This window comes from Nerophis lumbriciformis, linkage group LG03, assembly GCF_033978685.3.
Source record: "Nerophis lumbriciformis linkage group LG03, RoL_Nlum_v2.1, whole genome shotgun sequence".
NCBI lineage: Eukaryota > Metazoa > Chordata > Actinopteri > Syngnathiformes > Syngnathidae > Nerophis > Nerophis lumbriciformis.
The window spans coordinates 58017471-58045000 of NC_084550.2; the positions used below are offsets into that span (position 1 = coordinate 58017471).

At 38.1% G+C, this 27530-nt stretch overlaps 1 protein-coding gene and 1 long non-coding RNA gene across 2 annotated transcripts in view; one reads left to right on the top strand and one right to left on the bottom strand.

The window, feature by feature from the left end:
* col7a1 (collagen, type VII, alpha 1) overlaps nt 1–27530 on the bottom strand; it is a 265397-nt gene that overhangs the window by 236500 nt on the left and 1367 nt on the right. The window contains exon 2 of the mRNA XM_061930639.2: nt 22040–22186. The gene's annotated coding sequence lies outside the window, so the exon portion shown is untranslated. The remainder of the gene's footprint in view (nt 1–22039; nt 22187–27530) is intronic.
* Nucleotides 274–1630, top strand: LOC133576404 (uncharacterized). The gene is made up of 3 exons (XR_012049304.1): nt 274–364; nt 950–1024; nt 1318–1630. It is a non-coding gene; the product is annotated as an uncharacterized lncRNA (long non-coding RNA).

The window sequence follows — 27530 nt, forward strand, 5'->3', positions numbered from 1 at the left end:
ATGAAGGATATGATGACATTTTGCTGTCCCGGAAGAAACGTTCCCACATTTTAGCTTTCAGGACCTTGTGAGAAATCATCCAGCTTTGGCAAAAGTGTTCCTGTCGAGATGAAAGCTTCAGCCTTGTAATTTGCATTGATTTAGCAAACGCCATCACACTGTCTTGGCCTATCCTGTAATGAACCCGTGTGAGAGGAAGCAGGCTGAGCCCTTCCTCTGCAGCATGCCGTCTGGTGCCAATTATCTAGATTGGACGGGGCCTGCAATGCGAAGGTGATTACCTCCCAGCACCAAAGGCTCACACCATCAGGTGTGAGAACACATGGAAATGATGCAGAAACAGGACACTGCTGGGGAAGAAAAGGTAGGGGTGTGCACAGTGGTGTAGTCCAGCTGGGATTCACTCAGCAAAATTAGAATTTAGGTTATTTCCCAGCCAGTATAAGTGACATTTGAATCCTGCTGAACGGCTCTGCCCGACTTTAGTTTTGTGCCAAACTGGGTTTAAGACGGAAGCGAGCGGAAAAAACAAATACGCTGACTGTCTTTGTTCCTTGGGAGACTAATCAGTCGAAAGAAAAGCAGCAAGGTAATTTAGTTGAAGCCAGATTGAGTTGAAGTCTGAGCAGAGGATGTTTAAGAGTAAGCATTTAGTCCTGCAACTAGTTTTTCTCATGCATGTTTCAATGTTGCGAATACACTTCAAGTGTCCCCCATCATAAATATCAATATTATCAGCAGCCACAGCTGATAAATTGCTGTGCGCCATATATGGCTCTGCTTCAGAAAGTCAAGCCTTTCCTCGTCTCCCTAGCAGTTGTTTGGACAAGTTCCTGTAAACGTCTGCCCATAGGGAGGACTAGTAGAAATTAAGTGCGCTTTTTAAAGTCAGCAGCTTCCCTTACTTTCTCCTTATATAGACTCAAATTGTCCGTTTGTTTGGCTGCAGCATCTCACGTCCTGCACGGAGGTGGACACTGAGTGAACCCCCTCAGAGAGGACGACCTCGCCGGCGGTGCAGGAGGTCAGTGGCTGCAGGCGCCTTTTAGCAGTAATGGAGCCCTTTGTCTTTGTGAGAGGCCCTCTGTTCTTGTACACTCAATATTGTCACACTTCACAGAAATTATTAGCAGCTAAATCCCCTAATGGTCGCATTGTAGTGCCCGGTCTGTCACGGATGACCCTTATTGATCTTCTCCATGCTACCGTGACATCTGCTCCGCACTAATTGAGAAGTTTCATGTGTACAGCGGTCACCTCTTGTTGTAAAACCCATTCTCTGGTTGGTGTTAACAAGGCTGCTTTGTTTACTGGCAGACTTCAGGCAAAGGCGCTGGTTACCATAAACCAGACAGAGGATGAAGGAGTCACTCGCCAGCCACAACATGAAGTACACCATGACAAATATATGGGAGCTGCAACAGGAGGTCCTAATTTTGAATATTCCCCCTTTTTATTTTTTTACTTTTCTTGTTCAGAAAACAGCAAGTGAAACATTGAACAGTTGGACATTTAGAAAGGGTAACATTTATTTCACCTGTGAAGGTTAAAGTGCATTTTATGTTCAGCCCAAAATTTCGCCAGATCGTCAAATAGATCAACATTTTCTGAATGTTGTCACGATACTAATATTTTGATGCTTTTCGATACTTCAAAATAAAAGGGATCACAAAAATGTGATTATTGGCTTTATTTTACCAGACAAACCTGTTACACATTAAAAATGTTTCTTGTCAAATGTCATTAAATAATATAGAGAACATACTAAACAACTTCTTTAAGGTAGTAAGTCAAACCCTGGATTTAGGAGGAGATAGGGTGAGAAGCTCTGTCATCCGGGAGGAGCTCAAAGTAAAGCCGCTGCTCCTCCACATCGAGAAAAGTCAGATGAGGTGGGTCGGGTATTTGGTCACGATGGCACCCGGACGCCTCCCTGGGGAGGTGTTTAGGGCACGTCCGACCAGTAGGCGGCCACGGGGTAGACCCACAACACGTTGGGAAGACTGTCTCCCGACTGACCTGGAAACGCCTTGGGATCCCCTGGGAGGAGCTGGACGAAGTGACTGGGGAGAGGGAAGTCTGGGCTTCTCTGCTTAGGCTGCTGCCCCCGCAACCCAACCTCGAATAAGTGGAAGAAGACGGATGGATGGATGGACAGTTCTCATTTATGTCAATAAAATCAGTAATGATACACATCACAAGCATGTCCGAAATAAAAGTAGTTTTAACTGAATGTAACCAAACAATATTCAACAAACGAGTTCAGCCTAACAAGCAACAATGCCAAGAATGTTTCACGTGCAAAGGTGACAGATACAGCAATGGACAGCGCTCCTACACCTGTTAATAACCAGACAATACATCCAAAATACAGCTAGTGTCTTTATATCATATGCATAATTAATGAAAACAGACAACTATGCATTGGCCATATTGTTTCAGCTCACAACATGACTTAAGAAATGATTAATAGTGAAATGAATATTAGGCCGACAGGCAGTGCACAGGCATATAAGTCCACTTATATCTTGTTTCAAGCAAATTCCGCTTGACACGTTTAGCCTCGTATTCCAGTGACTACACTTGCAATAGAGATTATGATCATTAACTGAGAAGAACGGCTCCACACTGTGTATGGACAAACAGTTAGCGAGGGAACTAAAAATAAATAGTTTCAGCCTGAGGGGATTGGCTTTTTGATTGGCATTGAAAGGAATTAATTAGTACTTTTGAACGAGAATCAGCCGATACTGATCGATCAGCACATCCCTAGTATATGCATGTATCTCTCTATATTGCTGTCGAAAAAAGGAATATCTGTTAGTTTGTTTAATCTAAAAATAAAAGTCAAAAGAGTGGGTATGACTTCAAGAATTATAATTACTACTAGAAATACAGGTTATTTATTGAACAACCATTGTTGTATCGCAATGACAGATGTTTAATATTTTGCACCTGTGAGTTTTAACAAGACAATCTAAATTTTAAAAACACATCTTTGTAGACTGTAAAGGCAGACAGATTTTTTTGACCCAGTACTTGCAGTGAACCTCTACTCTGACGGCAATATTAAGGAAGAACATGGTTTTTGAACACTTATTTCATAGGCTACAAAGGCCCTGTTTAAACTGCACACCAATTTGGATTTTTTTGCCCTCAAGTGACAAAGATCTGATTTTTTTTTTGCCAGTGTTAACGCTCCAAAGTGCTTCAAATCTGATCTTTTGGCATCAGATTCAGGACACATCTGGAGGTGGTTCTGAATCCGATGGGAATCTGATCTTTTCAAATGTAACTTCAGTCTAAACCCGATGCGACCCGTATGTGATCTGATTTTGTTCATCAGCTTTGGACGACATGTGTCACTCGTGTGTGCCGGAAAGACGCAGTCGCCAGTGGAAATGGATATGTCATCACAACACCTGGTTTTTGGTTTCTATTTAAGACGACCACATTTTTGGTGCATCACTTGTCAATAGTGCACAAATAACAGGCTATATGTAATATATGAACATATATTTTGGTTTCTAAGAAATAGCGATTGTTGAAAGACCGGAATTGACGCTGTGGCGCATTTGCTTACATGCGAGTTGAAAATTAAAGCTCCCGTAGATCCACGCTGATGTCCGTGTCTCCTCTACCAAACAGCAATAAAAAGATGAAAACCCTCCCAAATATACTGTATTACACTATATACATCCATTTATACATTATATTACTTTCACGAAAAAAAAACCCTAATTTTTAAAGGTATTGTGACTTACTTTATTTTTGTTGGAGTAGCAACTTACTGCCGGTCAACTTCCTTTGTTTTCACTTTATCGAAGTGCGCATGCAAATGACGTTGAGGCCAAATTGGGGCTTGTATGTGTCTACACTGGAGTCTGATAAAAATCGCATTTTACTTGCAGTGTAAACAGTCAGCTAGAAAAAAATCAGATCTAAAAAAAATACGATTTGGGCCACTTTGGCCTGCAGTGTAAACGTAGTCTAAGAAATGCATCCTATAGTCCTATAGCATCCTATATATGCTAAGGGAGGGAGCACAAGACAAACAACCAATTTACTCTTAACATCTCATTATACGGTAATACTTTTAGCGTAATATTTGGTTCATACCACTGTATAGTCTCTAACCCGAGGTTGCATTAATGAAGCCGGAGCACCATGCATCCGGTTGTCTGTAGAAGGTGGGCGTCAAGAGTGAGATCGGAGGGCAGACATCACTTAAGGGTCCACGGGGTCAAGAGGAGCCACACTTCCTGTCCCCTGGCCTGTGGAAGCCCTGCCGAGTGTTTTACTGGTCCTCTCTTGTTTTTCAGATATATCATTCCTGCCACTGATGTGGCCTTTTGCAGAACCCATTAAAGACCAAAGAGTGTCACCCTAAACCAGATGTTTCACCTAACAAAGTGCATGACAGACTGATGATCAGGTGAGCTCCAGACAGTCCTCTTGGTCATAAAGCAATAGTAGTCTTTCGTTTTTGATCTGACCAGAGTCCATCACCTCACAGGATACTGTACATTATGGTGTCAAACTATCTTTGTTCTGCTTTTTTGCATGATTGAAAACCCTTAAAGGCTTAGTCAGTGACAATAAAACACAGTGGAATCTCTAATGTCCAAAAATGCTCCTCGGTCAAGTCACCCTTCTTCTCTTAAAGTGAGACTTCAGCTCAGTGAGCAGTCCTATGATTACCTGCAAGTGTGTGTTTGGCTTTTTGTATTTGACTTATTTTAGATAAGGGATTTAACGATATGAAAATTTCATAACGCAGTTATCGTGACCAAAACTATCATGGTTATTGCAGGATTGTTGAATGTGCTCAAAAAGTACTTATTCATACACTGAAAACTTTTGGCCAAGTCATATTTGTTAAATAACTAAAATATACGCACTGTTAGAAAGTCCACTATTGTGTGCTTGACCGATAGACCACCGGCCTGACTGCGTGGGGCTGGTGGTCCCTTGTTCCGTGCACCGCACCTGCTGTTTTGGGTTAGGCTCTCTGGGTGGCTGGGGCCGTACTCTGGCTCCCGCACAAACTGGGAGACACATATATTATACATATAAATACACATACATACTCACATACACACAATTATTCATACATATATACATACATACCTACGTACATTCATTCAGACATACATACGAGCACACATTGGTACTTACCCACATACATAGGTACATACGCACCAACATACATACACACTCAAGGTACAGACATCCACTGTCCATTGTTCCTTCATGTGATGAATGTCTTGTTGGGGTTCACCACAGTCACACTGGCTGTCAGTTTTTAGGCCCCACCTTGCCATATTTGTGCCGGTTTTGCACATGGCCTGTTCAGTGCACACCATTCTCTCCTGTTCAGTGCCGTACCTGGTGGAAGCTTTTCTTTTGGATCTTGTATTGTGGGCTGAGGGGTTGATTTTGTTTTCCAGGTGTTTTTCCTGTATGGCTCTACACTGTTAAAAAAACATTTTCTAGATTTTTGGCGAGTTGGGATTTCAATGTGGTGGTGTAGGGCGGGTCTGGAGTCTGTTTCCTTTTTTCTGCTTTTACTAAAGCCTCCTTGCGTATACATATACACATTTTGTACATATACAAGCACACACGTATACATACACTCATGCATATAATCACGTTTCATCAAACATATCTACGTTGTCCCCCCAGGGGAAACTGGGTAAAACACGGCTTACTGACAAAACGCTACCTAATGTTACTATAACAAATCTACAAGGTCAATACATTTCGCTTCAAATTTTTCCCCTCCATTTATCTGCTTTCTTTTGGAATTCAAGTTATCATTACATATATGTATTGTTGCATTTGAAACAATTATATTGTTAATAATAAAAGGTAACTATTATTATTCATTATCAATAGTGCTATCTCCATTTGTAGTGCAATAATGTTCACTGTCATTTCTGTGTTATTAATATTTACTTCACTAACTGCTTCTTTGCTATCACTTTTTGTATCATATTTGTACATATCGTATTTGCTGATGTTGTTTTGTTGTTGTTGTCGTCTTTCTGTCTTTTCTCCCTCTTGTCCCCGCAGTTTCCCCCTGTGTCTTCCTTTTATCCCCACTCCTGCTCCAGTCCGGCTGCGCCAAACATTAATATAAATCCATTTAATAGTCAAATACAAATAAGGCAAAAAGAGAAATATCCCACACTTTTCTTTTGTAAAGTAAATCTGTACAGCAAGTATGGGCATCTACATCAGCAATATGATTTGCCTTATTGGCTGGACAGGACAAAAAATTCAAAATAAATAAAAACTTTGCTTCAACACAAACTTTATCGGCCACCTGAAACACCAGCATTGCTACGATGGTGTTTTGAAAGCCTATGAAGACACCTTCTGCTAAAGAAGCTGCCACAAAGCCAGTCGCAAAGAAAAGCACAGAGCTTGTTCATCGCTGCAGCGTTTGAAAAGTGAAAATTTTTTGCCAAAGATGACCTGAGGGATAAAGCAATCTGTGATTTCATTATAGAAATGATGGCGCGGGACGACCAGACTTTTACCATCCTTTTGTCAAGACAAATGTACAGAGAGTTTGTCAAATCCACAAATGGAATCTTTATATGGTGTTAATGGTAAAAATGTAAGGCAAAAAATCTATAATTGTTATCTCCTCTTACATTTTTTATCACTTCCTTTTCTGAACTGACCTATTCATTGTAATCAAGTCATACACAAAGTCTGCATGTCCGCCAAAAGTAAGTAAAATAAATACTTTAAGCCTTAAATAAATCATCTACACACCACTGCCAGGCATTTAAGGACAACACAGAGCATAAGCATGTATTTTGATACATGTAATTTAGCTGTCAAAGCCCAGAATGCACAGATCATTTGGAGTTATTTTAAGGGCTTGTGAGCTTTTCTTTCAAGCAGTTTTGTGTTTGTTGTGGGTGTGATGGTCCCGAGAGGAAAGGCAGGCTGAGTGACCAGACTGAACTGTTGGGATGATTCCTCCAGCAGGATCTGGTTGAAGGTCAGGGATGACCCTTTTAGGAAATATTCTCATAGTGAAAAGCTCTGGTTCCAAATTCAAGCCTATCAACAATACAAGAACAACAACTAGAATCCAACTTCAAATCCTCTAGGTCAAGCATCAAGGGAGGAAAGTTAAAGTTTGATAGGAATAATTACGTCAGTATTTCACAGCTCTACTGGGAAACTCCTTAGAATATCCAAGATATGAACACTGATGATGAATGTTTCTGTATTCACAGAGAATGCTCGGAAATGGTAACTTCTACCACTAAAAATATTTAGCCTTTTATGAATATCATTGGTACTGCGTGGCATAGCTATGCCAGATTAGAAATACTGTGGAACCACTAAAATCAAACATACCGGAAGCCCTATTATTAGAACATATTTTTCAGGAAAAACACTCCCCTGTAGTTGCATGAAGTTTTGGAATAATGCAAGACGTCAGCCTATTGCATAAGTTTTTACTGAAAAAGGCAATGCCATTCCAAATAAACATTCCAAAAGGAGCAAACTCAACAAGGTGTGGGAAAATAAGAAGATAAGAGGTTAGAATCTATTGGAGCATATAAAAAAATTGAAAAAACGTATTGGACCCGACTAGAAAGATCTCAGCATGCTGTTTGACTCAGATTTAAAATACTGTATATAGCATTTACCAAATCAACAGAGCCTCTTTCCACTATGGTAGCACTTATCCACTTGCTTCTTTGTTTATCTATTTCATGACATTAAAGTTCGACAGGGTTAAAAAACAATAGTAAGAAGCTAAAAGAGAACATAGCTACTGTAGTAGAGGTAGACATACGAATAGGATAAAATATGATTGTCCAGTTTAGTGTGTTATAACTATACTGTGTGATAAACAGTGCCACACTACTGTATAACTTCACAACTGTCATTATGGTTTGCTTGGAATATCCAGTTATCCTCTCAAGCTTTTCAAAAGAACCACAGAGACGAGGCCTCTGTCAGACCACATTAGCTAAAATTGATCTTCCGAACCGTTCCCACCAGCAGCGCTATATCCCTTCTATATATAGACTCATGAAAGAGTAAACGGCAAGTTTCACACAATAGTGAGTGATGCTACCATAGCGAGCACTAACCATTTTGCTCCCATGGCTATTTGCTTGTTAAAATAAAACATGTTTGATTTATATGTGTAAGAGGCTCATTATTTGCCTTTGCAGTACTACTACTATAGCTAAAAAATATCGAAGAGCATCACTTGAGTTCACATTTTGTAAACGATTGATCGCACCTGTCGCTGTCTTCGAGGCCGGTCCTGGCACACCCCGTTCCGCGGCAGGCCCACAGGCCACGCCCCCCTCCACAGATTTATATTCCGCAGATTCAAGTGTATTAATCTGTACTCTACTAGTTGGCTTTCCAGAATATATATATTGATCTGACATTTTAAAAAGGTAATGAATCAATTTTATCAATACTAAAAAAAACATCAGCTTTAGAAACGGCAGACTTTATGGAAAGTTGTTTTTAGGGCTTTTAAATAAATAGCCGTTAAACGTTACGCGAGTCTGTCGCCCGTCTTGGGCGTCATCAAAAACACTTTGGTGGATACGGGAAGAAAAACACTCAAACGAGAAATGAAAAAGCCACCATTGCGATCCAGTGTGCGGAAACACTTGGGCCTTTTCAAAGACAGAGATGTTCTTACTAAGCCGCTCACTACTTGTAGGATATGTAAAATACAATGGCAACAGGACAAATCTTTCGAACCACCTATGACGCCATGGTGGGATTTGACACAGGCCCAGACAAAGCAGCGTACATAGAGCTGCAGCACAAAGAAGAGTTGGTTACATTTGCTCTTTCGATAAATATCACTGCACTGATGTTTATTAAATAAGAGTGGTGCAACAGTTTGAATGATTTGTTGTCTCGTCCTGTCTGTGTTGGCGCAAGGATGACATCATAGGGGGTCGAATGTGATGTGAGGTGATGTGAGTGGATGGTTACAAACAAAACACAGAAAACAAAAAGATGTTGAGAAACAACAGTAACCGGTAAAATCTATTGCTAATTCAATTTCAAGAGATGTTTGTTGCACTTTATTTTTGATATTAATACTGTAATATTCCTATGTTAAAAAACAAAGGCAAAAGTAGCAGGTACATTTACTATTAAAATGTTGGTTACTGTATTTTAATTGAAAATGTCTTGAATGTTGAGAATGAGAGTAGAAAAGGATTCCTCTTGGTAATTCAACCCAAAGTGTTAGTTGCATTAAATAAGATGTGACCCACCACTGCAAACTACAACTACAATAATATACATAACATAAACACTTTCCTGGCAGTATCTTTTCAGTTTCTATCATCTCATTATTTTTATGTAGTTTAAAGTGATGTATGTCATTCAAATTCTGTTACACATTGTCTATTTTTTTATTTAATTTGAAAACCATAATATTTAAACTCGGAAAGTTAAGAAGATATTAGGAATTGCTGAGACATGCAAAACTGGAGATGATCAAAGAAGCTCTGCTTCTTCCATTCCTTTTCCGACATAAATACTTGTGCAAATGAAAACATGTGATGTTACATGATGTAACTTGTTATGTTGGAAACAAATAAAACCATTACCAATTCCATTAGACTGTGCAGGTGTGTGTACTTGTCTCCATAAATTGAGTCACTGAGCTTACAAGGGGTCTTTTGTGCATTTTAGTTTTATCACCCATGTTAAGACTCTGGCATGGTGTGTTTGGGAAGGGTCTGGTGGCTGCTGCAAGTCACAAGAGACCATAGAGTGGACGGGTTTATTAACAGTCAGCAGCATTGTCAGCTTCTGATGTCACATATAAAGGTTGAGGTCATGATTCGGCTACAGAGATGCCGCGTAATACGGTTCACTACTGCAACCACAAGCCCACGATTTGCATTCATGTTACATAATTCCAACTTTGTCATAACACATAGGCTTGCTTGTTGAGTTCATCATCAAACTATAACGGCTACAACTAATGACTTTTGATCTCGACTAGTCGTCGACTATCTTAACCAGGGGTCCCCAAACTACGGCCCGCCCAGCATCCAAATTTCGGCCCACGGGAAGTCCCAAGTTAAAAAAAAGTGTTTTTTTGTTTGTTTTTTATAGATCTTTCCTTTCTAATACATTTTCTACCGCTTGTTACTCTCGGTGTCTCCTAACCGCTCAGGCAAATCATATTGTCTAAAAATGAATTTTCCCATCGATAACGTGACAATGTTAAATGTCAAAACGGATTAAAAAGACAATGTATATATATATATATATATATATATATATATATATATATATATATATATATATATATATATATATACAGCCCGGCTCCCGGCCAAATTTTCTTTAACCCAATGCGGCCCACGAGTCAAAAAGTTTGGGGACCCCTGATCTTAACGATTAGTCGGATAATATTTATTTATACTGTAACTGTGCTGCTCATTCAAAATTAAAATGAATAATAAAATGTTCATTGAATAGAAAGGAAAGGTAAAGTGAAAAAAAAAAAATTAACCTTGTTAATGTATGAAAGAAGCAGTTAAAATAGGAGCAGTAAAAACAAAACAAACCTAACTTCCTAAAAAAAAAATAATAATAATTTTGTGAAAAGGTTGCGCACTGGTAACCATTGATTAACTCCTGGCAGTTTCAGCACTCCAATAAACTCAATGTATAGAATTGTATCATTAAAAAATTCTTAACATGATAGCTATCTAATATACTGTATGTTTAATCTTATGATTCCTCCGCATTGGTGCCTGATGTCTGTTTTTTTACCATTGCATTGCAAATTGACGCTGCTTTAAAAAGTACTCGAGTTTAGTTGGTTGACTTTGGCTAAAATGCAAGTTAGTTATTTTTCACACAACTTTGTCACACACTTGTTAGCTCGCTAGCAAGGCACAAGCTAATACTCATACCGAGGCAGAGACCGCATCGTCCCTTCAGACGTCCGACATCATGCCTCCGCTTTAAACCTCCATTCAGAAGTACTGAAAAATGTATCTTTCAAATAATCCCCTTTTTACATGTAGGCTGTAACGCTGCACTTGTCCAACAAACTAAACGCCATACATCACATTACAATAACAAAACATTAAGGAGCAGAACGAAGTACAAAAACATCAGCAACATTAGCATAGCTATGAATGCTACAGTGCTAAAATTACACTCACATTTTAACAGCGGCAATTTGTTAGGTTAGCATATTCATCTTCAGTAGCTAGGACTGATTCTGTGGTGGTATCATGTCTATGGCGAAGGTTTTTCCTTCAAAAACCTTCCAAACTTGCCTTTCAGAACCTGAGAATGGAGCTAACAAGAGACAAAAGACACATATTACTGTTAAAACATAATTAAAAAGTAAATTTTATCTTGAAATGTGACTGTTTTAGTGCCAACAATGTGTGTTTGTTTTGCTCCTAAACTGTAAAAGTCTGTTGTCAAGGGTACAAAAACATTACCTTTCACTATACAATCCCAGTGTAAAGGCATTATACCCCTGTACCCATAGAAAATAAACATACAAAATTGATTGTATGGTATGATTGGCCTTTTTGCTTTCTGTTGTATGATCATATGACAAGTTCAGTCGTGTCAAGCAGGGTTTACGCTTCAAATTAGGAAATAAGCCTTTGGCGCTTATCAAATCTGTTAGTCAGATGAGACGGATCAACAGACAAAAGTTGCTTTATACGTCTTTGTCCTCACGTCTGGCCTGTTGGCCGAGCATGTGACGCATAAAAGAGTGACCCATGTTTGCATCAGACTGTGTATGTGTGTCAGTTTGAGGTGGGGTTTTTCACATGTTTAATATTTGACCACATCAGCGGCGGTCACTTGGCCATGCACACAGCATTTAGAACTGACAGCTTTGTTTAAAATCAACTGTAGTCCAGGTGCTGCAGACCTGACCATCTGGTGCCTGCCAGTCCACCTCCACTGGCAATGTTGACACAGGGGCCATGAGTAGGACACACCTCCCTACCAGCCAGCTAAGCTGTGCTGCAGTGGGAGATTGAGTTGCTTGCTTTTAGTGTAAAATCTGACAGTGTTCATAAAAATGTAGCAATATTTTGGCAGAATTTTTGAGTCATGCTCCGTAAACCAGGAAGTAACCTCGTAACATACGGACAAAACAGCCTAAATAATACTTTGAAGTTGATTTGGTGCCACACAATGGTGGAATCATTTTAGAAGGACCTTCATCACCATCTCATGAACATCTGTTTTTAATATCTGGACAGAGGCTACACAAACAGCTCTAAAACTGCTTTAAATGGGGTTAATAGTTAGGTTAATGTATAAAAATCACAATATACATTCTATTCCCCTGTCTTTTTTGAGTGGGCATTATACATGTACAAACAATGTGTGGGGCATCATGAGGATTTGCATATGTTACTTTTTGTATTTACATTGAGCCGTCTCTGGCGTACATCAAGACAAGGACAGGCTAACAAATGGTCCTTGGACAGACCCAGCGTGAGAACAAAGCATAAAGCAGCTTGTGGCCTGCCAAAACCAGTAGCATGCTCTTCTTTGCTGACAAATATGTGTAGGGGTTGGCATTCCCAACAGTTAAGATGCAAATGGTTTATCATTAATAGAGAGGAGGCAGGAAGTTGGACTGGGAAGGAGGAGGGAGGAAGCAGGAGACTGAGACATCTTTGAGAGCACACAAAGTCTGTATCCTCTGTGCATCTTCCAGGAGGAGAAGGACTCTATTGTACTGAGGGTCTTGTGTATGGCGAGGCAAGGGGGGGACATCATGCTGAGAATCTCCACAGGAAGTGGGTTTATCAAGGTCGCCTCTCTGACCTCAGTTTCCTGCCTGACAGAATGAGAGACTGTGCGAGCTCATGGGCTTTTGCTCTCTTACTGTTTACTTTCTACCAAGTCGCTCTCACGTCCCCAAATGTCTGCTTTGTCGCTCACATGTGCATCACACAAACCCTCCTCTCTTCTGTTGCATCATCTCATCCACACCAGATGTTTTGTTTCCCCTCCTACTCACGTTGCAAGATGTAATCAAGTCTCCAGTTATCCAACACCATCGCAGAAACTACACAACTGTATTTCAATGCCACATTTCAGCATCCCCCATTGTCCCAGAATGCAGAACAGTAAGAGTCTCATTGGCTGAATCTTACGTCATTCTCCAAGAACCAGATAGCAGCCTGTTAAACAGGCTTTTTTCAAGACAAACTACCCTTTAAAGATGCCATACTATGAGTTTTCTTGTGGTCTACATTAACAAGTAATGGTGGTTCTTTGGTCAAAATCTTGCATAGATTATGTTTTACAGACCATTTTAAAGATGTTTTCTGGCCTTCTTTTCAGGATGCCCCGTTTTGTGGAAGGTCTTATTTACATGCCTCCACTTTGACTGCGTCTTCTCCCTGTCATTGTTGTTTTTAGCACCTCCATATGGAATCTACTGACAGATGTAAGTTAGGACTATACGCTACTTTGTATTAGAAATGGCAACAGCGGAGGATGCATGTGCATGTACGAGCCAGTCTGCCCCACAACAACAGGACAAAGGAAAAAGAAAGCCTATTGACTACAACATTGGACTGCAATGGCACACTCGCGCAAATCTGTTGGGGTAAATCTCTACCATACATGTATAATCCGCTGACATCAAACTTGTGAAAAACATCACAAATTGGGCAAACTCCAAACAGCTTGTTTGGAGAAAGTATAAAGAATGAAATATCTTCATGGTTTGATTTCACATTTTTAGGACTTTTTGCAGATCCCATATACACAAAAACAGACAATAGGAAAGAAAAGTTGGTTTTGAATAATAGGTCTCCTTTAAGTCACACTGGCAGTTTGCCCCCAACTTAAATGACAATGATTTTTATGTGCGAGTTTGTGGGTTTGGCACAGTTGACAACATTACGATTTGATGCAGATTCTGATAGTATGACAATATAGAGACAGGATACAATGATTAGAAAGAGTCTGTCCGTTCTACAATGTTGGGGAACTGTACCAGACAACTACACAAGCTCAGAGTCAAATTAGCATACAGCAAGAAGTGACATTTGTATTTATATTGATTTACAGCGCACAACTTGTACGCGAGGAAAAGACAAGGTGGCTGACTTATGACGAACAAGTAATGTAACTGGAGATCTCGATACAATTCCCTGGAACAAAAGTTGAGAATCCTCAACTCCAAAGTGAAATCCTCAAACACCAATTGTAGGCTCAAATACATTTGAGCTATTTCTTGGCTGAATGTATTAGCTAACGACTATCTGGGGCAGTGCACAGAACAGTAAAGGGTCGAAGTCACTATCATGGAGAAAAATGGCCGTGAATCAGCACACTAAAGGAATCGGAGTCAAACACCATGTGAAAGGTCCTAGAGTAGAACCCAAAATACAATATCCTTCAGATATTTGTGTGACCTCGAGAGCTGTAACTTTAACATGTGATATATACTAGGGGTTCTTAACCTTTTTGACCTCGGGGCCTAACTCTTCCACTACAGAGGGGTTCGTGGCCCAATCAAATAACACTGAATTAGTAATCTTACACCTCATTTTAATCATATTCAATAATTACATCTAAACTATTTACGTTTAACAGGATAAAACCTTGTCAAATGGAATTAAAGCATGCGTTAATCACAAAGAGTATTATCAAGGCTTAGGTCAAGCTAATTAAAAAGTGAATAATAATTAAATACACTGCAAAAGAAGGGACTGTGCTGACTCTGAAAATGATGAAAAATAAATGTACATACAATTACGCAGTGCTAAAACAAATCCTAACAAAGAGAATAATAAAAATTAGTAATATGTTTAACTGTCAATAAAATGTAAAAGATAATACAGCTTCCCCACTTAAGTCTTATATTTTGCACTTAAGAACCTTCTCTGACTTTAAATCCAGACTTCTGTTTGTTTGAGATTGTCATTACTGCCACAAGTGGTGGAAAAGTGTATAACATCTGAGCACCGCTGCAGTCCATAAGCACCATAGTTGAGAAACTAGTGGGCGCTCACTGCCCATCAATGGCCCAGCCCTATAATTAAGAAACACTGACCTATGCTATATAAAGTTGCATATATTGTAGATTCATGCTAACAGTTGTATCTCTTCCTGAGCATGATATTATGCTTTCATCATTATCAGAGTCGATTGTGAGAAGGATAACACAAACATTTCCACAAACATCAGAACCCATTACATTTTGGTGCAGATCATTAAGGGGCAGGTTAAGGACTTTATTTGGCCTGTTTAGGTCACTGCTGTGAATCCTTGTTTTCCCCTGAAACAAAATGGCATATTCTGTTCATTTGTGACATTGTATCAGTCATCACTGTTTAAACTCTTGCCACATCTCAGTTCAGGAGCTCTACCTACTTGGAGGATGCAGCCTATGTGGTCTCAGACTCTCCTACATAAATTATGTAAATGTAATAAATGGGATGGTCTAGCACCTACTTTCTGGCTGGGTCCGTTACATGATGTTTATGCTACATGGGTACGCACATTGCTTTTACTGTATGTATCTGCAAAGTCAGTAAATAAATAAGAAAACTGCTTTAGAAGACGCCTTGTTGTGCATCGTTATGACGTCAGTGGCATTCAAATGCAACCTCCCAAGGATGCAGCTTCAGAAGTGGGGCATCATTTCTGTTAAGCTTTTATGAAGTTGGAACATATTTGAAGTGCATCCAAAAGTACTTACAGTGCTATTTCCAAATTGTTTCATGTTACGGCCTTATTCCGAAATCAAATTGATAATTTTTTTCTTTCAAAATTTGACATTATCTGGTCTGACAAGGCAAAAATTGAAGTAGCTGCCGTGAATAACAGGCAATGTATTTTGAGGACACCAGGCAGTACTCATCACCAGGCCGATTTAAAAAAAAAAAAAAAAAGATCATTAGTAACAATTGATTTATTCCATTTTGGACTAGCGGTAAAAAATGGATGGATGGAACAAGGCTATGGAAAAAGTAAAGCGTTGTGAATACATTCCACTTATTTTCTGTTAAGAGTATAAACACAAACCCCTAAGCTAGAAAGGACGAATATACCACAATCTGCCATTACTGTTTGGCCTTGGTGAAGGTCTGCTCTGGTTTATGTCTTGCACAAGGGCCAGGCAAGCTCTCGCTCCCACACCGCCGTAGTCTATGATGCGTCCTGTGTGTGCAGTATTTTCACTAGAAAGATGTTACACGGCCCTGCAGCGCAACGAAGGTCAGCTTCATGAGAGGCTGCTGGCCAAGAGTGATGGAGCGGACAGACGAGCAACGTTTTTTATGAGGACACTGGTGATAGGTGTGTAAAGAAGTATAGCTTTATTGATGTGTTGATTGGAGTAAAAGTAAACTACGTGACAATGTTTATGTGCATGAGACGGTGAATATTTGTATTTGCTAAAGAGAGTGTGTGTTTGACTTAGCCTGGCTGCTAGAGTGTGTGTGTGTGCGACTGTAAACACACGCACAGGGCCATGTGGTCGTGGATGGACGCAAAACCAAAGAGGCTTACATCCTCCTACAGCAAAGGCATGAAGGAATGTACTTTGTCTCCACATGTGGCTTTGGTGCCTTAAAGGGGAACTTAATTTTTTATTTTGCCTATTGTTCACAATCATTATGAAAGACAATAAAACAGATGTATTTTTATGCATTCTAATTTGTAAATAAACGTAAATAAAAGTCTGTTTACAATTGAGCCAATGGAAGGTCCTCTATTCCACCCATTAAACCCAACAAAAAAAACGTTCAAAAAGCGCCAACAATACTCCATTTACATTTTTCAACTTGAATAAGTATTAGTGATATTGGTATTATAAGTGCTAATGCAGACAAACTATTTATAGTGATGTTGTGATCACTAGCTTATGCTCCTATGTTGACATCATTGAGTGGTGAGCTGCTTTCTTGCGTCGAAGCTTGTGGAAGTTTATTCTAGATAATAAAAAATATCTCTCACCTTGATAGTAGAAGGATGAGGACGTTTTCTGACAAGTTGGTAAACTTTGAGAGCCAATTTAGACCAGGAAATGGCGAGAAAGACACACAAAGGCGCTTGGCTGTACCCCACTTCTCTTCACAAGGATTATGAGTCATTCTTCATCTAAATGGGAATATAACAAGATTCTATCAGTGGGTATCCTAGTGACAGCAGACAATGTACAGTAAGTGATCTTTTATTATGTTTGCTGGCTCTCACAAAGTCTGCAGTGAGTAATAATCAGTGATGTTATTGAAGAAGAAAAAAAAGCGTCTTCATCCGTTTTTAAATCAATGTGCCGCGTATCCTTAAAGTGAGCAAAATACGTAAATATTAAATGTTATTATAAATGTGCCTGTGACCACATTACATATATACTCACAGCATGAATATAAAACCTTAATGGAGGTATTTGGATGTTTTAAGGGCTTATAGGCAGAATAGAGCGACTCCAAAATGCTTCATTGTAAACTGACTTTTGATCGCATTTATTTACTAGGTAGAATGCATAAAACAAAGAAAAACATTGTGTTCTTGTCTTACATAAGGATTGTGAATAATAGGCAAAATTCCCCAAAAGTGCAGTTCCCCTTTAAGTTCTCTTTCTGGTATTTGTTGCAAACGTTGGGATGTTCTGCAATTATTTTCTTTTTTGTTTAACTGCAACAAAGACGGAGCCTTGTAATGATAAAGCATGCAGCCTGAAAATCATATACATGCAAAGACGCACACATATCATGATTTGCAGAGTCTCATAGCTTTCCTTTGTTAGCCAACACATGGATGTAGGGCTGGGCGATATGGCCTTTTATTAATATCTCAATATTTTTAGGCCACTTAACGATACACGATATATATCTCGATATTTTGCCTTAGCCTTGAATTAACACTTGATGCTTATAATCACACCAGTATGATGATTATATGTGTCCACATTAAAACATTCTTGTTCATACTGCATTAATATATGCTAATTTTAAACTTTCATGCAGAGAGGGAAATCACAACTAAGTCAATTTACTAAAACTGTATTTATTAAACAGTTATTAAGCAGTGGCACAAACATTCATGTCATTTCAAAACAGAAAGTGCAAGATTGTCAGAGACATTTTAAAACAAGCTATGAGTGCACTTTTGTGCATGATGTCACTAAGATGACATATCAAAACAACACTAAATTAAAGTGCACTTTTTGTACAGAATGCACAATATTTTAAAACAAATAAAGTGCACTTTTGTGCATGATGTCACACAAGATATTTAAAAGACTGTAAAATAAAAATGAGCTGCATAATAAGAAATCAAATAGTGAATGTCCTTCGCTATGTGGTAGGTTACTGCGGACGTTATCTCCTTCTGTTGTTGACTATTTTTTGTTGATGTGGAAATGGAAGACGTCAGGCTTAATTGGGTCAGTGCTGGTTGACATGCGGAGTTTCAAGCACTCTTCACTCTCTAGCGGGTGACTTTTCAAATGATGCTACAAATTAGTGGTGCTGCTACTTTTTGTAGCAAGGCTTCTGCCGCATACTTTACATATTACGGTTGTCTGTTCAACATCTTCCCACTAGAAGCCAAACCACCGCCAGACAATGGACCACATGCGGTTTTTCTTGGGAATTAATTCTTCCTTCATTTGTTACCAGATTTGCATCTTTCTCTCTCTCGTATTACTACTCGCACGGCTCCGCTTGTACCACCTTCTACAGTTAACTTTACCATGCTCGGCCAGGGCGTAAGACGTTGCACGCGCGACAGTATGACACGTATGTAAGAAGTTGCGCTTGTTTTTTGTCTCTGTGAGAAGGAGAGACAAGAAAAAGTGAGAAACGCCTGTAGTGTAATGCCCGCAGCTAAAAGCAACTGCGTGAGGACATATACTCGAATATCACGATATAGTCATTTTCTAAGTCCCGCAATATATCGAGTATATTCGATATATCGCCCAGCCCTACGTGGATGCATTATGCGGACAGAATAAACAGCCGACACATTCCACAGTTAAGATCTGCAAATATTGGATCTTGGTCAAATGAATCAAAACCTGGTTTCATATTGGATGGATGTAGCTAATATAATGTAACGTAGCAGTGTGCGCACGTACTACAAACATACTGTACACATACTGTATCTTGCATCCAATTAGATTATAATGCTTACACTACAGGACCGAGGGGTTTGTTTGTAAAGCCACATGTTGTAGTAAATAGAGGAAGTGTGTTCTGACCTGTGAGGCCCTGTTCGGCCATGAGAACTACAGCAAAAAAAGTCCTGGGATGCTTCTAGTGGGTCATCTCATCTCTACTTCCCTTCCCATGACACCAGGGCCACCGCTGGTTAAATTGGGGCCTTAAGCAGAATCTTATTTGTAGATACATTACCGCCCCCCTTGTTACAAAAATATTTCCACATGTTTTTTATTTTAGTTGAAACACTTGTTATACATTTGCAATCAATCTTGGAATTCAATTTGATGCATGATTGTAATAACATAAATGAATGGGAAAGAAATTATTCAATAATTATTTTTTCAGACGGGCGTTATGGCCTAATATCTATATCGCGATACATATTGCAGCCTTCTGCAAAAATAATATGTATCGCCATATATTATTTGCTATCGATAAATGATCATAGAACCATTTCAAAATGGGTTTCAAAAGCTCCTAATTCAGCTGCTAACAGATGCTGTAACATATCCTATCAATTGCAGTATTTTATCAAAACTCTTATTAATTGACTTGCTAATTTACTGATACTGTTAATATCTGGTTACTTTCTGTTGTAACATGTTTCTTCTATCCACACTTCAGTGAGAATGTAATAAACTGTTGTTTGGAGACTTTACATTAGTTTTGGGCGAAACTACACATTTGGATTATTCATCCATTACCAAGTAGTTACAGGGGCAGATTTGGTCATGCCAATGCTGATACTTCAAATTTAGCTCTGATGTTAATCCTCAAAGATTTCCCGTGTCCAGGGACATAGTTCCTGAGTTTGTAAGCAATAACAAAAAACACAAATTTTTTTTTTAAATAAAAAAATATCAATCTAACCACTGTTGATATTTGTATCAATCCATCCACTTATGTTGACATTCAAGAGCTCTGGCTTTGCGGTTAGAAAAACTTCCTACGGTGTGTAGTGTAGCATGTTTACCTATCCGTCGTCCTACAGTGATAGTAATACTTGTAAGAAACTAAAATTATTTGCCGCCACTTCAAAGCCACATTTTAGTATCTTTAGTGATATTAGTTAGCATCAACAACATCAACAACACATATTTGTAAACCTTCTTGACACAACCAAGTATTAAAACCCTGTACAAGACCACTGCTAATGTCTACAGAAATTTACCATTATATTCTTATCAGTTACAGAGCAGGAAGGGGTTAGGAATATGTTTGCGATAAAATTTCATATGAAGCGCCCTGTCGTTCATGAATTGCCATTTACATGCACTTATTGACACAAATCGCAGGGCCGTACGCATAGCGCGTGATCTGCGTATAGAAAGGGGTGACCCTGCATGACACTCTTCTAGTGGGAAACTGCTTTAAAGTTTGTTCGGACCTTATCGGCTCACGATAATACTAACGGTACACATTTAAGATGAAAGATTAGGATAGGATCTATTGGAAGTGTGTTGTCCACAATCTAGCCTTAATGCTGGAAACGATACAAGTGCTTTTAGTAAGCCCTACTGGAACATGTCGTTTAGTGTCTGTATCTTTAATGCAAATGAGTTGCGTTTGTTTGTTTCTCCGACAGAGGGTGCATACCCAGGAAGTACTACTGTGTTCTTAATCCACTTTAAACAAACACTAACACTGCATTGGTCCATAGGTGTCATATATCGCAACAATGTAACATTGAGATGTGAGACAAGAAGACACAAATTGTAGAAACACTAGCATAGCTATGTGAGCTAATTAGGACAAGGCGATAAAAAAATATCAATATATATCGCGAAAGCCACGGAATCAATATCAATAAAAAATGCGTTCAATAAAACTTTCTCTTATTTTTTTCCTGCTATGTCGGAAGAAAGCGGAAGTTACACAGCAAGGTAGGCTGCATGAACAAAGGCACTTGATCTCAGGTAACCGATCACTGATTACTGGGAGTGTCTGTCTATCTGTGTTGGCCCTACGATGAGGCAGCGACTTGTCCAGGGTGTACCCCGCCTTCCGCCCAAGTGCAGCTGGGATAGGCTCCAGCACCCCCGCGACCCAGAGAGGGAGAAGCAGTAGAAGATGGATGGGATGGATGGACACGCTAACAGTCAATCAGGCAACAGTATCAACTATGAAGTTTGGTTGCGCCATCTTGTTGTCTCACGATTAAATATTTACATGGAGTGAGAAGAGAAAAAAAAATTCTGGATAAAACAGAAAAAGTCACCTCGACAGTATGGCTGTTTTTTTTTGTTTTTTTAAAACAGATCATAGTCAGACCAATCTGGTCTGTAAATTATGCAGGGCGCTCGTCCCCACCAAGACCGGTAATACCACAACACCTGAGCCTGCGTATCACCCTTTAGAGCACTAAACATGCAGAAAATAGTTCTCAAGTTTCTCCATGTTTACATTTTGCACTATTTTGTTCCACTTAATTAAGCATATTTTAAATATTCCATATTTTTCACCTTCATTCTAAGAGGTTATTGTCAAGTGTTCTTGATTTTAGAATTTTGTTTACATTGAGTGTTTTCCATGCTTGTGTTGACATTACATTTCCTTTCTGTCTTTATGGTTGAGGGGATTATAATTAGAGGAAAGTTAAATTAAAAATACAATTGTTTAAATGTATTATATTTTCTCTTGGTCCTTTTTTTCCCCATTGGTCATAGAAAAAATTAATATTATTTTGTGATACAGTTGACAGCCATTTTGCCCAGCTCTAGCTAACATTACATTCACATTGTAACAATATCATCATCTTTATAAATAAAGTTGATTTGATTTGATACTAGATTAGAATTTACACTGACGAAAATGATAAAACTTACAGCTCCCATGTTTGCAGCGGACAGTTGGCAGAGCTCCAGGCAGCATTTTAAGATGTGTAGCGAAGCTTGCTTTTTCACAAGGTTGTCCTCGGGCAGGCTCATATAGCTTTCTGAAGACCAGGGGCGGTCAAGTCCATGAGGAAAACCCTATGGACACATGATAACATGAAAAGTCTTTTTTGGAGGGACCTTTTAATAGTTATCCAAATTGTTATGTCTATTGACTGTACTGGACAGTAGCAGACAATGTTGCTAATAATGATGTGCTTTATTTAAAATTAAATGAAAAAAACATTCATCTTCAGTTCACTTGCTGTCTCAACTTCTACTAGTTTCTAGGCTAAGAGGTAGTCAAACATTATCCCATCAACTATAAATTGACACAAATGACAGTTAAAGATGTATAGAGGTTCATTTCTGTTTTTTTATTATGAAATCTTTTTTTGATCACTGAATTTTATAAACAATTTTTTTCAAATGATGCTTACAATTTAATTGAATGAAAAATTCTGAGCACAATTTGTGTCTAAAAATTCAATTTGTGAAAATACAATGTTTTTTAGAATTCAGTGAGTAACAATTTTGTGTAAAAAAAAAATTAAATGCGGAAACATTTGTTGCTTCAAAACTGAAGACGTTAAGAAGTCTTGTGGCCCGTGTTACATGACTGCAAACTTGACACCTCATTGGCTGGTTCTGAGACAGGGTGGATTTATTAGAAGTGGGTCTTGAGTTTTAAAGCAACAATTTTTTTTTTACACTAAATTTGAAAACACAAAATTTTAACAAACTTAATTTCTCAACGTATACATTTTTATTAAATGAAATTGTCAGCCTAATTTGTTGTAAAAAAGAAAAAATAATTTTGCACAGTTCAAACGCAAAATATTCAGTTACATAAATTCAGCGTCATAAAAAAATGTATTTCATATCAATCCTCAAATCAAAATACCGATACTTTTGATACTTTAGTTCGGGGGTGACCAAACTTTTTCCACCAAGGGCTGCATACTGAAAAGTCAAAGTATTGATATGTTTTTATTTTAAAAAATGCTAAAAACTGATATTGTGTCATCTGTGTATTATACGTGACTAAGTTATTTTTAGATTTTTTTCATTTAAATACCTATTTTTTTTCTCTTTTTCTTACATTTTTACTAAGTTTTTTTTTTTTCATGTAAGAATAGAATAAAAATAATACGATTGTTTGAATGCATAACTTAGTGTATCAAAAATTCTGCCTTTACGAAAATAATGTTTAGTTACACATCTAACAGTGTATTATGGTTGTTGTATTTTTTTTAATTATTTCATGAGATAGTATTGTTTTATTTTATTAATTAACTCACTAAACTTTGTTTTATTTTTATGGTATGATATGAAGGGGCCATTTTGATATATATAGCCCCATATATCTTTTTAAATGCTAAAAACAAAACTTTGTGTTATAGGTGACTAGGTTATCATTATTAGTTTTTTTTAAATTCAGCTTTTTCTCATTACATTTCCATTATTTTGCTCTTTTTTTCTTACTGTTGTTTATTAGATAGATATGTTATTTGAAAATACACAGCTTTTAAAATTTCTCAAACACTTGCGACGAGGTGGCGACTCGTCCAGGGTGTACACCGCCTTCCGCCCGAGTGAAGCTGAGATAGGCTCCAGCACGCCCCGCGACCCCGAGTGGGACAAGCGGTAGTAAATGGATGGATGGATGGACGTTAGGTATATTTGCACAAAGCATCGATATCACCGATACCAGCCTGAATTTTACTTGGTATCAGATTGGAAAGAAAATCTGTGGTATCGCACATCATTAAAAGACACAAATTAACCTCCAAAAGGATGCCAAACAACTTTAGTCTTTCGAATCTGACTAAGCTCTGAATCCCTCACATCGAAAAGAGCCTTAAGCTGCTTGTGAGATAACAAGTCTCATGATTCTACTACAGCATGACGTCTAAACTCTGTGGTCAATTCTAGCCTCCAGCTGTATTAGAAAGTTGGCCACATGACTGTCTTACGCCACATTCTCATAGATGCTCTTGTGTATCGTGCAGGATCAACCTCACAGCCTCATTTCAACTGCAATGCTTAGTACTTAATGACATTTGCCATGTTGCTTGTGTTTAGAGGGGGGGGGGGGGAAGTCAGTGACATAATCCTCAGAATGACTTTTTTCTGTTGCAGTCAGGGTGCAGCAGTTCTAATGACTTAGCAGAAAAACAGATGAAAGGGTTTTCCAAACATCCCAAATGCTCAAAGGCGCGATTAGAAGCAGCAAGTAAAATCCCTGATGAACAAATACCCTCCAAACCTTTTAATTTACAAGAGATTTGTTGTGTGCTGCAATTGAAAGACTATAAACCCTATGTGTGTATACGCTCTTACACTGTGCAGCCACAACATTAGGTACACCTACACAACCCCATGAGCCGAAAGAATAAGCAATATTCCACAATAAAATACTACCATACTTTTTGTTGTATCTTTTTTGTAGTTGTATTCCTTTTTTATTAGTGTGAATGCTCCAAAGCATTCACACACATGGTTTTCTACACCAAAATTCATCTATTTATTATTAAACTTCTTCTTCTCCAGATTTTGGGGCGCTCTACCTTCCACATTTTTCACCCGATTCAACCCGTTCAATCTTCAAACTGTTCAGCCTATTCAGAAATCGCGGGCTTTCCCTTGACAAATTCCAACAATTCCCAGATTTCCCAGAATTCCAGGTTTTCCGGGACATTTTTCCCATTCAAAATGAATTGGCCTTTTTTCAAACTTGCACAATTTCCACATTTTTCAACCTATTCCAACCATTCCACCTTCAACATATTCCACCATTCTGGAAATTCAAATATAACGGCCTTTTTCCAAGTTCCAAAAAATTCCAGCATTTTCCAGAATTCCTGGTTTTCCAAAGCCCTATTTCCACAGTTTTTTCTGACGACTACTCCTCCCACATTTTTCAACGCATGTCAACCGTTCCACCATCAAGAATTCCTCTTATCCATCCATCCATCCATTTTCTACCGCTTATTCCCTTTGGGGTCGCGGGGGGCGCTGGAGCCTATCTGACAAAAAACTAAATTCCTGGTTTTACCCAAATTCCAGGAATTCCGTAATACAATTTCTCAATTCAACCTGTTACTACTTCAACATTTCTTGACCGATTTAAACAACTCCACCACCAACCAATTTACTTCATTCAGGACATTCATCCTCCTAACAATTTTTTTTATTTTTTTTTAATCCCGCTTTTCCAAAAATTATCAAATTTCAGGATGTTCCTATTGAAATGAATGGGACATTTTATAGGTTGCACAAATCCCACATTTTTCAACCTATTCAAACCCTTCCAACATCAACACATTCCACTCATCCTGGACATTCAAACTAACACTTTCCCAAGTTCCAAACCAAATTCCGATTTTCCTGGAAGTTCAAACCATTCCAACATTCTTACATTTATACTACATTCTGTCAGCATTTCAGTTCAACTTCAGCATTGGAGCCATCACACGCAATTCCTTCAGGAATTGCTTCATCTAGTTATTATTTTTTGTATCCGTCCCACACTACCATTGTTTTTTGTGTCACTTTTGATATGATTTTGTCACGGTTTACTTCCTTTTTTGTATGATTTTTTATTTTAATTGTATTAATTTTGTTTGCATCTGATCAAGCCACGAAAATGTGACTTTCTTCTTCTTTTTTTAAGTGTGAACGGTAGGTGATCTAGTGATCACTTCCTGAAGATCCTTGATGCTGAGGAATATTCATCCATCTTGCTATGGTCTGGACCATCTGCTGATCCTGAGCCAGTGCAGGATGGATGGATATATACAATATCTGAGTACTTTTTCTAATAATGTCTATACTGTAACCCTTGAGTTGTTAAAGTCCAGCACCTCTCTCCTCAAGCTTGCATGCGAGTGTGGATGAGTGGTTGTGTGCATGTATGAAGGGTCTGAGTGAGCAAAGTATGATTGTCAAATGTGATTTTAACTGTAAAATTCAATAAAATATAATTGCAAAAAAAAAAAAAATAATAATAATAATAATATATATATATATATATATATATATATATATATATATTAGAGCTGCAAATCTTTGGGTGTCCCACGATTCAATTCAATATCGATTCTTGGGGTCACGATTCGATTATAAATCGATTTTTTTTTTTCGATTCAACGCGATTCTCGATTCAAAAACGATATTTTACCGATTCAAAACAATTCTCTATTCATTCAATACATAGGATTTCAGCAGGATCTACCCCAGTCTGCTGACATGCAAGCAGAGTAGTAGATTTTTGTAAAAAGCTTTTATAATTGTAAAGGACGATGTTTTATCAACTGATTGCAATAATGTAAATGTGTTAGCTCTAACTATTAAATGAACCAAAAATATGACTTATTTTATCTTTGTGAAAATATTGGACACAGTGTGTTGTCAAGCTTATGAGATGCGATGCAAGTGTGAGCCACTGTGACACTATTCTTTTTTTTTTTCTTTCTTTTTTTATAAATGTCTAATGATAATGTCAATGAGGGATTTTTAATCAATGCTATGTTGAAATTGTTACTAATATTGATACTGTTGTTGATCATATTCATTTTTGTTTCACTACTTTTGTTTTTTTCTGTGTCGTGTTTGTGTCTCTTCTCAATTGCTCTGTTTATTGCTGTTCAGAGTGTTGCTGGGTCGGGTTTGGAATTGGATTGAATTGTCATGGTATTGCTTTGTATTATTTTGTTGAATGATTGATTAATAAAAAATAAATAATAATAAATTTAAAAAATAAAAACAATTTAATAAAATAAAAATCGATTTTTGAAAAATGAGAATCGATACTGAATCGTACAACGTGAGAATCGCGATTTTAATTCGAATCGATACTGAATCGTACAACGTGAGAATCGCGATTTTAATTCGAATCGATTTTTCCCCACACCCCTAATATATACAGGTAAAAGCCAGTAAATTAGAATATTTTGAAAAACTTGATTTATTTCAGTAATTGCATTCAAAAGGTGTAACTTGTACATTATATTTATTCATTGCACACAGACTGATGCATTCAAATGTTTATTTCATTTAATTTTGATGATTTGAAGTGGCAACAAATGAAAATCCAAAATTCCGTGTGTCACAAAATTAGAATATTACTTAAGGCTAATACAAAAAAGGGATTTTTAAAAATGTTGGCCAACTGAAAAGTATGAAAATGAAAAATATGAGCATGTACAATACTCAATACTTGGTTGGAGCTCCTTTTGCCTCAATTACTGCGTTAATGCGGCGTGGCATGGAGTCGATGAGTTTCTGGCACTGCTCAGGTGTTATGAGAGCCCAGGTTGCTCTGATAGTGGCCTTCAACTCTTCTGCGTTTTTGGGTCTGGCATTCTGCATCTTCCTTTTCACAATACCCCACAGATTTTCTATGGGGCTAAGGTCAGGGGAGTTGGCGGGCCAATTTAGA